This window comes from Amblyraja radiata, chromosome 16, assembly GCF_010909765.2.
Source record: "Amblyraja radiata isolate CabotCenter1 chromosome 16, sAmbRad1.1.pri, whole genome shotgun sequence".
In the NCBI taxonomy this organism is placed as follows: Eukaryota; Metazoa; Chordata; class Chondrichthyes; order Rajiformes; family Rajidae; genus Amblyraja; species Amblyraja radiata.
Genome location: NC_045971.1, coordinates 16,266,108 through 16,279,069, shown reverse-complemented (window position 1 = coordinate 16,279,069; position 12,962 = coordinate 16,266,108).

Genomic DNA, 12,962 nt, shown 5'->3' with positions numbered 1-12,962 from the left:
TGCAACTTGCCCACACCCGCCAACATGTCCCAGCTACGCTACCTACTTTTGGTCCATACCTCCAAACCTGTCCTATCCATGTAGCAGTCTAACTTTTTCTTAAATGTTGGGATGGTCCCTGCCTCAACTACCTCCTCTGGCAGCTTGTTCCATACACCCATCACCCTTTGTGTGGATAAAGTTACCACTTAAAAAGTTACCTCTTAAAAATACTTCATACAAAAAACATTGAAATCATACTTCTACAGTGCACTAAAACATGATTTTAATACATCAAATTTCAAAAAGTTCCTACCCTTGGAGGGGGGACATCCTTCTACCACACCCTCTCCCCACTCGGTTGCTCCACTCCCTCACCGGGTACTCCCAAGGCCAGTGGTCAGTAATCGCACAGCCTCCCCCCTTTCAAAAACGCTCCAATCCAATTTAAAGCATATATATTGCATTCAAGTGTAAATTAAAAGACTCGCTGCAGTATGCACCATATTGCACAATTCCAAAGGGAGGGGGACACCCTCCTCCCCACCCGCCCCCCCCGGTCGCTATGCTCCCTTGGGCTTGGTCTCTTGCAATTTCTCACTCCCAACTCTCACCCAATGTTGGCAGCCCTGGGACTGGGTCTAAAACTATTGGTTGCCAGGAGACAAAGGGGACCCACCCACAACTACAATGCTATCATTTCACAGGGGCCCACTTGCCATCACTTGCTATCACTTCATCAGGGGCCCACTTGCCATCGGGCAAGCTGACACCCTGGCCAGTCTGCCACTGGCTGGGCTTGTACAGTCTGGAGTTTAGAAGGATGAGAGGGTATCTCATTGAAACATATAAGATTGTTAAGGGTTTGGACACGCTAGAGGCAGGAAACATGTTCCCGATGTTGGGGCAGTCCAGAACCAGGGGCCACAGTTTAAGAATAAGGAGTAAGCCATTTAGAACGGAGACGAGGAAACACTTTTTCTCACAGAGAGTGGTGAGTCTGTGGAATTCTCTGCCTCAGAGGGCGGTGGAGGCAGGTTCTCTGGATGTTTTCAAAAGAGAGCTAGATAGGGATCTTAAAAATAGCAGAGTCAGGGTAGATGGGGAAGAAGGCAGGAACGGGGATGATCAGCCATGATCACATTGAATGGCGGTGCTGGCTCGAAGGGCTGAATGGCCTGCCCCTGCACCTATTGTCTATTGTCTATTGTCTACATTGTCCTACTAGTAATTGGTTGCATTATTGAATATTAATTTGTTGTGTTAATGTGCCTGTAAAGCTGCAGCAAGTAAGAATTTCACTTTTGGTTCCTGGTGCTTAGGACAATTAAACACTCTTGACTCAATGGAAAGTTTCTGTGCTGCATATTCATAAAATCACAAAAGCTGGGAAAGTGTAGAGTTAATACTGTAGTATATTTCTATGAAACCTGTCAAGTTAGTTCCTGCACCGCATATAGCATGCAAATGTAGGAGATAAAAAGTTGTAAAGTTTTGACTGATGCATACCTCAGAAATATCTCTGAGTGTCACACAGCAGCCTTGACGAGGGACAATGCATCAGTTGGCCCACAACAGGAAACAGTTGAAACAAAGTCTCTCTCTGATGGTGATAAGCACATTGAATCATGCAGAAGGTGCTTCTCTGCTCTTCCAGGCTGAGGGGATGTTTCACGTCAGGAACATTTCAGACCGATTGTGGAAAAAACTTTCTGTTCAGTTCCCAGGTGAATCCGGATGCATTGCCAGAGGTTCATCGTCACAGTGAGACCAGGTTACTGGGACAATTTGTTCAACTTCCAACGGGAAGCATCGAACATTCAAAGATAAGCAATCAGACCATTATAAAAGGCAGTTAACCAGCACGCAATCATAAGTAACGTGGAAATATGAGTTTAGTCGAGTTTAGTTTATTGTCACGCACCGAGGTACAGTGAAAAGCTTTTGTTGCGTGCTAACCTGTCAGTGGAAAGTTAATACATGATTACAATTGAGCCATTCACAGTGTACAGGTACATGATAAAGGGAATAACGTGAATGACGTTTAGTGCAAGACAAAGTCATGTAAAGTCTGATCAAAGATAGTCCGAGGATTTCCAATGGGGTGGATGGGAGCTCAGGACTGCTCTCTGGTTGTTGGTAGGATGGTTCAGTTGCTTGACAACAGCTGGGAACAAACTGTCCCTGAATCTGGACGTGTGTGTGTTTTCACATTTCTATGCCTTTTATCCACTGGGAGAGGGGAGAAGATGAACGGCCGGGATGCGACTAGTCCTGGATTATGCTGGTGGCCTTGCTGAGGCAGCATGAGGAACAAATGGGGACATTGGAGGGAAGGTTGGTTTGTGTGATGGTCTGGGCTGCATCCACAATTCTCTGCAATTTCTTGGGGTCTAGGATGGAGCTGCTCCCGAACCACGCTGTGATGCATGGCGATAAAATGCTTTCTACAGTACATCTGTAGAAGCTGGTGAGAGATGGTGGGGACAACGTTCTTAGCCTTCTAAGGAAGTAGAGGCGTTGGTGTACTGTCCTGGCCATTGGGTGGTCCAGGATAAGTTGTTGGTGATATTTACTCCTTGGAATTTGAAGCTTTCAACCATCTCTACTTCAGCGCCGTCCTTGCAAACTAGATATGTGTATCTCATCGCATCCTGAAGTCGATCACTATCTATATGTCCACTATTGCAGTAAAATTCGAGAATGCAGACTATGAGTGGATGAGAAAGAAGATAACATGATACTATCCTCCAGCAAGCCCTTCATGGAGAAGCATCTGATCATTTTGTTTATCCCCCGGGTGACATTTACAGATCACAGTTTTATACATTGCCCTATATTGGAGAGTGAGCGTCATGTTCGATGCATGCCTAAATGGATTTAAGCTGTGTGGCGATGTCAGCATTTTAAAAGTATTCAAAATAATTTGTTTTCCCCTGAGGTTAAAAAATAAAGTGTTGGAGTTACTCAACAGGTCAGGCAACATTTATGAAAAAGTAAACAGATGTTTCATGACAACATGTAACATCACCTTTGTTCTCTTGTCTGACCTGCAAGGTATTGCCAGTATTTTCTAGTTTGCATGTGTGTGCATGTACATGTGGGTATACGTGTACTTGTGCGTGTATGTGTTCATGCATATGAGCACGTGGACGCTAGCACTAGTGTGCGTGTGTGATTTGTTCATTAGTGTATGCTTTCATGTGTTTGTATATGTGTGTATGTATGAATACATGAACGCGTAATGGAGTGCGTTTGTGGGAGGGTGTGTGTGTGAGGGGGTGTGTGTGGGTGTGTGGGAGGGAGTGTGTGTATGTGCGCGTGTGTGGGAGGGTGTGTGTGGAAGGGGGTGTGTGAGTGTGTGTGACGGGGTGTGTGTGGGAGGTAGTGTGTGTATGCGTGTGCGTGTGTTGGAGGGTGTGGGTGTGTGTGTATGCATGTGTATGGGGGGGTTCTGTTTGATGGGGAGGAGGAGGTAGTACACGACCGTTGAATGAAGGGATGAGAGCAGAAATATATTTGATCAACTATGTTTAAAAGGGGGAAAGACAAAATAAACAGGAAGGGTTAATGCAGGACACCATGAGGTGAGTTTGGTTTTGATCTGCATTGTGCACAGGGGCTGGAGAGGGTCTGTCTGGTTGTTGTGTTTTGGAGGACTGAGGGCAGTCGGATGGATGCGAGACTCTGATAAGAAAGATAACTTCTTAAATTAATGATGGTCTGGTTGGACTGCTGAAAGATGAATAGGATTCTGGTTTATCTTAAAGACGTCTGTTAATTGTGAAGTATAACGTTGCTTAAAAGTAACCACAAAAGATAAGGTCATTGTAAGCATTCAACAATTTCTGTGAAGCACAACCCCAGTTCCTACATTGGTCTTTTACCAAGGTTGTATTTAAGAGATGAATTTACCTTTTGCACATATATTTATATCGTTATTGTATAACGAGAGAAATGTTAGGCTTACCAGAACAAGATTCGGAGCCTAATTAAGTTTGTATTTGGAGGCTGCATTTAACTTGTCAGCTTTTGCTCATTTTCAAGGTTGTTTTAAGAGTGTCTTTATGTTCCTTTGTATTGTTATTTGCGTTAACAAATGGACAGAGATAGAGTTATAAACAAAATTCCTTTTATTGAAGGCAGAAACTCTCAACTAATTAGTCATGCGTGGGTAGATCAATGTTTGTAAAGTCATGCCAAGATACAAACAAATTGTTAACATGTACACAAGATCCAGATATCGATTTCATGGGTAATATGGAAATTGGTGTCCAAGTTGAAAATAGGTTATGAGCCACAAGGCAAAATAACTTCAGAAAATGTCAAATACGTGCAGTTAATGCAAATGTATGAACAGCAATGTAGAGCCAACACACTTCCCATTCTCTGGTACATACAATACATCTTGCATTTACTGGTATGTGAACAGTCACAAGACCATACTGTATGTGATCCATTGCTCCTATGTGATCCACTATCAAGCTATCTCAGTGGCCAGCTATCACTCAATTGATCGTACTCTCACTTATCAAGAAACTCACAAGGGACTCCGGATGCTTTAACCTGAAGCAAAGAAGAAACAGCTGGAAGAACTCACTGGTTCAGGCAGTATGTGTGGAGGTGAAGGAATAGTCAACATATTGGGGTAGAAACCTCGCCTCAACACCTCAACAGATTGTGGGTTCACGTCCCACTCGGGAGGCCCAAGCACAAAGACCGGGACTGACCCTCCAAAGAAGGGCTGATGTTTGGTGAGATGTTGAACACAAGAACTTAGAGATAGAGAAGCAGGATAAGACCACCAGCCCTCGTGTCTGCCCTGCCCATCAATATCATTGAGATTGATCTGCTCCAGGCCACATCTCCTCTTCTCGAACAGCTTTCCATTGCCCTCCAGCCCCAATCTTTCAAAGGTGAATCTACCACCATTTTCAATACTTCCACTGATCGAGTCTCTTTGGGATAGAGGACTTCAGAGAACACTCTGCTCTGCAAGAAGAAGTTTCTACACACCTCCGTTTTAAATGACACCCCTTACCTTTATACTGTGTAGTCTCTACACTATAGTCTCCCACTATTGAAAATCTCTTCACATCTACCCTGTTGTATGTCTTCAGGTCTTATATTTTTTCAGTAGGATCAACCATTAATCTTCTGAAGTCTAAAAAGGGCAAATGCAACTTGTTCAGCCTCTCATGATAGATCAACCCTCTCATCCCTGACTGCTCCCAATGTTAGTTTATCCTTTCTTTGGTAGGGGAACTAAAACTGTGTGCAGTTCTCCAGGTTCATCAGTACCCGGTACAATTGTAACAATATTTTCCTATTTCAATAAGGACCAATGTGTTTACCTTTTTGCCTACTTGATGAACTAGCTTGCTGAATACTAGGATACCTATATCCCCTGTCCCTCACTCAATTACTGTCTCTCTGTTCAAATTGCAACAAGTATATCGATTTCTCCTGCTAACTTTAACACTTTCCTGTATTAAACTGCATTTGCCAACTGTTCACCCACTCACATGCTCTATCTTTATCTCATTAAAGAGTCGTGGTATCCTCACCCCAAAACCAACAGAAAGTATTGCAACATTCCCAATAGAGTCAGAGTCAAACAGCAGGGAAACCAGCCCTTCAGCCCAACTCAATCATAATGCCCATTTGCCCAGCTAATCAAGATCCCGCCCTAATTCTTCATAACTATCTGCACTGTCTGCGATACCTCCTATTTTAGCAGCATCTGCAAACTTACTAATCCTTGTAGCTCCGAGTTTTGTTTTAGTGTTTTAGCGTTTTAGTGTGTTTTGTTTAGTGTTTTATTTAGTTTAGTTTAGTTTTTGTGAAGGACAAGGACAAGGACTTGGATACAAGTCCTTGTAGCTCAGAATTTTGTTTAGTGCTTTAGTGCTTTAGTGTGTTTTGTGCGTTGGCTGCTGCCGCTGCTGCTGTGCAGTAATTTTTACACAGCATGTGTAGAGTCGCGTATAGGAGGGATGAACTCCTTATGTGGCGACGGACAGCTTACGGAATAAAACACCATATTCCGTCTGAGCTGAAGAAGCCGTTCCGTGGTTGCCGTGCAGGTGCCAGGCTAAGGGCCAGGGTAAGGGCCTGGAGGTGGAGATACAAGCCGTTTCTGCCATCGATCCTTATGGGGAACGTCAACTCATTCCCTAACAAGTGTGAGGAGTTGGAGGCCCTTATGAAGAACCAACGGGTCTACCGTGAGTGCAGTCTCATGTGTTTTACCGAGACGTGGCTGACGGACATCATCCCGGATTCCTGTGTGGATCTCCCCGGCTTCACTACGGTACCAGCAGATAGGGATCCGAAGGCGAGTGGGAAGATCAAAGGTGGGGGACTTGCTCTGCTTGTGAACAATAGATGGTGTAATCCAGGTCACATAACTGTGAAAGATAAGATCTGTTGTCGGGATATTGAGCTCCTGGCGGTTGGACTGAGACCTTATTATGTACCGAGGGAGTTCTCCCACATCGTCGCCATTATTGTTTACATTCCTCCTCGAGCGGAGCCTGTAGTCGCATGTGACGTCATTCAAGAGACTGTCGCGAGATTACAGACCCGACACCCGGACGTACTCATTGCCTTATCAGGGGACTTCAATCATGTGAACATCAGCCCCCACTTGTCAGGCTTCTCACAGTATGTTGACTGTCCCACAAGGCACAATAAGACACTGGACTTGTGCTATGTCAATGTCAAGGAGGCCTATAGTGTCTTAGCCTTTCCACCGCTTGGCAAATCAGATCACAACCTGGTTTATCTAAGGCCTTCTTACAAACCCTGTGTACTGAGACAGCCTACAATCACCCGGTCTTTCAGAAAGTGGACACCAGAGGCCAGTGAATCACTGAGGGACTGCTTTCAATGCACAGACTGGGACATACTGATGGAGCCACAGGAATTAAACAGCTGTATGGACATCGACAGGATGGCTGGATGCATAACGGACTACATCAACTTCTGTAGGGATGTTGTTGTGCCAGTAAGAACTGTTTGTTGCTTTCCCAATAACAAACCTTGGATTACAAGCAACATCAAGAGCCTCCTAAACGAGAAAAAGGAGGCTTTCAAGGTTGGTGATCGGGGAAAAATCAAGAGGGTACAGCACCACTTGAAAAGGAGTATGAAGCAGGCAAAAGGGGACTATAAAAGGAAGCTGGAGAAGAAACTGCAGTACAACAACATCAAAGAGGTGTGGAGAGGAATGAAGACCATCACTGGCTTCAAGGAGAAGAGAAGCCAGCCGTCAGGAGACGTGGACAAGGCCAATGAGTTTAACCTGTTCTATAACAGGTTTGATCTGGTATCCCCTCCCACCTCTACAGGTGCAGCCTCTCCCCCACCCTCACCTCCACGAGGCAGCCCCCCCCAACACCACAGCTGCAGCACCTCCTATGCCGGCATCTCCTCAACTGTTCTTCACGGCGGACGAGGTGAGAGCTGAGCTGAGGAGGTTGCGCCCTGGTAAAGCAGCTGGCCCTGATGGTGTATGTCCCAGGCTACTAAAAGACTGTGCGGCTCAGCTGGCGGAGCCGCTCCAGACCATTTTCAACCTGAGCCTCCAGTCAGGGAGGGTACCAGGTCTGTGGAAAACATCATGTCTCGTGCCGGTTCCCAAAGCAGGGCGGCCGACCGAGATCAACGACTACAGACCGGTGGCCCTTACATCCCATATCATGAAAACAATGGAGCGGCTACTCATTCGTCTCCTGAGACCACAAGTCCAGCACGCACTCGACCCACTACAGTTTGCATACCAGGAGAACATTGGGGTGGATGACGCAGTCCTCTACATGCTGCACCGGATCTACTCCTTTTTGGACAAACCCGGTGGCTATGTGAGGATTATGTTCTTCGACTTCTCAAGTGCGTTCAACACCATCCAACCCCTGATTCTGAATGACAAGCTTAAGAAGATGGGGGTGGATTCCACATTTATCTCCTGGATATACGACTACCTGACGGGTCGACCACAGTTTGTCAAGCTGGGGGACAGTGTGTCTGGCACAGTGGTGTGCAATGTTGGAGCCCCACAGGGAACTGTTCTGGCCCCGTTCCTCTTCACCCTGTATACAGCAGACTTTAACTATAAGTCTGACACATGCCACGTACAGAAATACTCAGATGATACAGCGATTGTGGCATGTGTAAGGAACGGGCAGGAGGAGGAATACAGGAACTTGACCAGTTCCTTTTGTGCCTGGAGTGAAGAGAACTGTCTCATCCTGAACACAACTAAGACTAAAGAGATGGTGGTTAACTTTGGCAGGTCCAAGCTCCCCCTTCAGCCGGTCAACGCTGCAGGGGCTGACATTGAGGTGGTGCAGACATATAAATACCTTGGAGTGCACCTTGATAACAAACTGGACTGGTCTGTCAACTCTGACTCCCTCTACAAAAAAGGCCAGAGCAGACTCTTTTTCCTCAGAAGGCTCAAATCCTTCAATGTGTGTAATGATATGCTGCACATGTTTTACAACACTGTGGTTGCAAGTGTTATTTTCTATGCTGTTGTCTGCTGGGGCAACAGCATTAATGCAAAAAACAACAAGAAGCTGGTCAAACTGGTTAAACGAGCTAGCTCAGTGCTGGAGGGGAGAGTAGACTCTGGGATGGATGTGCTTGAGAGGCGTATGAGGCACAAGGTGCAGGTCATCCTGAAAAACCCCGGGCATCCCCTCCATGTAATTCTGGAGAGTCAAAAGAGCACTCGGAACAACAACCGGCTCCTCTCCCTGCCCTGTAGAACGGAGCGGTTCAGGAGATCCTTCACCCCTGCAGCCATTAGATTTTATAATTCGGACCACTAGGCTGTAGGGGGATGCATTTTGCAATTTTTAATTTTTAATTGTTAATTATTGGTCTTTTTAAGTATTTATTGCTCTCAGGTAGTGTCCACATTGTATTCTATGTATTTTCTGTCTGCGTTCGTTTTGAATCTGTGGGTTTGTTGGTTGGTGGCTTCTGGACATCTGAATTTCCCTGAGGGGATCAATAAAGTATTTATTATTATTATTATTATTATTATTATTATTATTATTGTTATTATTATTATTATTATTATCATTATGTCTTGTACATTCTCAATTAAATTGTTGTTATGGATGACAAGCAGATACCCCCCCTCCCCATCCACTGTCCTGTGACTTCCAGACATTTTTCCCTGCACATTGCAGATTGTAAATTAGAAAGATTAAATTATCGAATATTCTTCATAGGTACAATACCATGAGTTTATATACACATTTCTCATGTTTTTATCTTGCAATGTTTTATACACATTTTATCATAATAACTGCCTTGAGCAATTAATTAATTCCTTCCTGTGTTTTACAAGATGTATCTGATGCCGTCTCTTTCGAATTAGGCAAAGTTCCAGCATTAAACTGAATACCAAGCACATCTGTGCATGTTCACCACTGACGGGTTTAATCTCTGACAGGCTCTCTTTCGTTGTATCTAATTGGTGTCACAAGGCTCCCTAATGTGCTCTAAATTGTCTAAATTTTTCAGAAGCCTTGTACCGATGACTGCTTTTATTACAGGCTGCAATACTGAATTTACTGCATTCACCTCATGTTCAAGTAATTTGCAATGAAGGAGAGCATGCTGTCTGCACTAAACACAGGTCTGGGTGCGTTGTAATTAATTGGTAAGAACGAGTTTTGTGCACTATTCTTGGAGCTGATAATGGTATGCATCATCAGTAGTCTAAAGTGTATTAACTGAACCTAAAAAATCTGTGGCAATGTTGCATCTTAGGAAGATAGAAAGAGGAAAAGGCCTGTTAGTTTCTTAGAACCGTGTTGCGATTTAATCCAATCTGTGCCTATATCCGTAAATGCCATTAGTTATTGATAATCGGTTATTCTGATTTAAAGTTAATAATTGATAAACTGTAAATTGACTGTAAAATGAGGTTGGAGGAGATGCACTCATCCCTTCCCACCCAAACCACCCCCTCTCCGGGTACTTTCCCCGACAACCATAGGAAATGCAACACCTGTCCCTATACCTCCTCCCTCCACTCTATCCAGGGACGCTAACAGGCTATTCAGGTGAGGCAGAGGTTGACCTGCACCTCCTCCAGCCTCATCTACTGTATTCGGTGTTCTCGGTGTGGACTCCTATATATCGGCGAGACCAAGCACGGTCTGGGCAATCGTTTTGCTGAACACCTACGCTCAATCCACCTCTATTTTCTCTAACTACAAGTAACCCTTGCATTCCCTCTCTCTATGTTCCTCCCCCACCCTAATCATCCTGCTAGTTTCTCTGTTCGTATCCCTTCATTATCACCTCTTCCACAGCCAACATTGTGGGCTCCTTGGTATCGGCGCTAATTTATTCTGTACCTTTTCACACCTTTAGTTTCCCTCTCCACTGATTCTCAGTCTGAAGAAAGGTCTCGACCTGAAACGTCACCTTTTCCTTTTCACCAGAGATGCTGCCTGACCCGCTGAGTTACTCCAGCATTTTGTGTCTATCTTCGGTCTTCTTCTTCTTCTTCTTATCGAGTCCACACACAAGATTAGAAGTTGTTCAGCCAGAGTTGAACACACTTCTCGGCATCTGCATACAATGGTGTCTGTCTCGTCGCTTCTTGTGCTTCTTGTGCGTGGTGGTGGAAACAGGGCTGCGACGTGAACGCTCTTTCCTTGACCCCGTCTATCTTCGGTGTAAACCAGTGTCTGCCGTTCCTTCCTTTACATTTTATAGAGTCTGTTGAAGCTGATATTGTGTAAGGAATGGCAAGAGAGGGGGAATAGACAATAGACAATAGGAATCTCGGGGATCTTTGTGTTGCAGTCATTCTGCAAGCACTATTGTAAAAGCATGATACATTCTTGGTTTTTGTGGTTGAGCCTCGCTGGTGAGAAAAGCTTTTGCCCCTCCCTAATTTCTCTTGGAAAGGGGATGGTACGTCATCTACTAAACTGCTGCATCTTCCCTTTGAAGCTATCCCCTCGGTGCTGTTCGGGAGGCTATTCCAGGGTTTAAACCGAGTGACCATGAAGGATCCACAATATGTTTTCAACAGGATAATGTGTGCTCTGGAGGAGATTTTACAGATGATGTTCCTCTCATTTGCCTAGAATAATATTTTATATTTCAGTCCTTTGTAAATATCATAGACTTTTCAATTTTTCAGATTTTATTAAACTTTGATTATGCATTAATTTACAAAATATTTTTGGAATGTTTTTGTACGTCAGAAACATCCATTGTGTTTTAATGACTTTGGCAGCCGGCTTAGCTTGGAGCATGATCTTGCTGATTGTCATGGTTTTCTCTGCAGTTTCATGGGTGGGACCCCGCTAATAATGTGAATCAGAACTGGTGAGTTCAACACAATGGATCTCACTGCAGTACCTGAAGCCACCACTTGTAGCAAACTCACCACGTGATGTTCGAGCGTGTTTCAATTCAATGATTCAATGATACTTTATTGTCACATGTACCTAGGTACAGTGAAATGCTTTGTTTTGCATACGACCCAGTAAAATCATAAAGCAGACCTCACCTAGACAGTACATAAAGTGTCACTTCGTTTTGGAGCTAATAATGTTACTAAAGTTCACCATAATGTTACTGCTCTTCCCCCCCCCCCCCCCCAAACCCTTCCCTAATCTCCCTTTGTGCATCTTGTACCAGAGATATGAGCCCTCCTGTGCTCTTGTAAGCCGTGGGCAGCATTGTCAGCTAATGACACAGCCTTTGGAGCTGCCACATCTCACCTCCAATGTCCCAGGTTCAAGCTGACCACCGGCACTCTCTCTATGAGGTTTGCACAGTCCTCCTGAGATTGCAGGTATTTCTCCCACATTCTAAATCCGCATGGGCTCAGATTGGGCACTGAACATTCAGCCGAGTGTGTAGCTGAGAGTCAGAATGTAAGGGAAACTGATGAAACGGGAATACTGCACACTACTGTGAATGGGTGCTCGACAGTAGGCACGGACTTTACAGTTTACTTTAGAGATAGTGTAGCGTGGAAACAGGACCTTCAGCCCATCGAGTCCACGCTGACCCCGTACACTAGGAACAATTTAACCAACAAACCAGTACGTCTTTGGAGCATGGAAGGAAACCGGAGCACCCGCAGGAAACCCACACAGTCACAAAGAGAACGTAAAAAGTCCGCACTCCCGTGGTCAGGAACGAGCCAGGATCTCTGGCGCTCTAAGACAGCAACTCTACCGCTGGACCATTGTGCTTCCCTAAAGGAAGGCCTCGATAAGGAAGAACCTGTTTACGTGCTGCACAATTCTGTGACTCTTTATCAGGGCATAGGACCCATTGCTGATCACAATCTCTGGGCCATAACTCATTGTAAATAAACACCAGAGATGACAACATCGATGGGGCTCTTCCAGCTTCCCATTGTAATGTTGCAGACTATCGCACTGGACAAACATGGCCGTTGGCTTTTTGTGCTAACATTTTATCAATCACAGGATTTCCTGCAGGCAAAACCAGCAAAAGAAAATAAGCACCAGCAATTTCTGAACAGTTGACAGAGAAACCACCCCTTCCTCCTTGATACTGATAAAGGAAAGAACATAGGGAATGGGCGAAGTCGCCGATAACTCGGTTTTCATAACAGTGGGGAACGTTTCAGATAAGTTTTTAAATGTCAATATGCGGCATTCAATAATTGCAGGCAATTTCAATGCAGAAATTTAATCTGCACTGGTGTGTAAGTTATATCTTTTTTAGGACCTTTTTTTTCAAAATCTGTACACAAAGATATTTCAAACATTGGGATTATTTTGATTTATAATTACATAAGGGATTGGTTTTGGAAAGCGAATATGTTGGTGTCTTGCATAACATCAGAACATCTCGAAACCTGTCCTGACCCGAAACGTCCCCCATCCAAGTTCTCCTGAGATGCTGTCTGACCTGCTGAGTTACTCCAGCACTTTGTATCTTATTTTTTGCATCTGATGGAA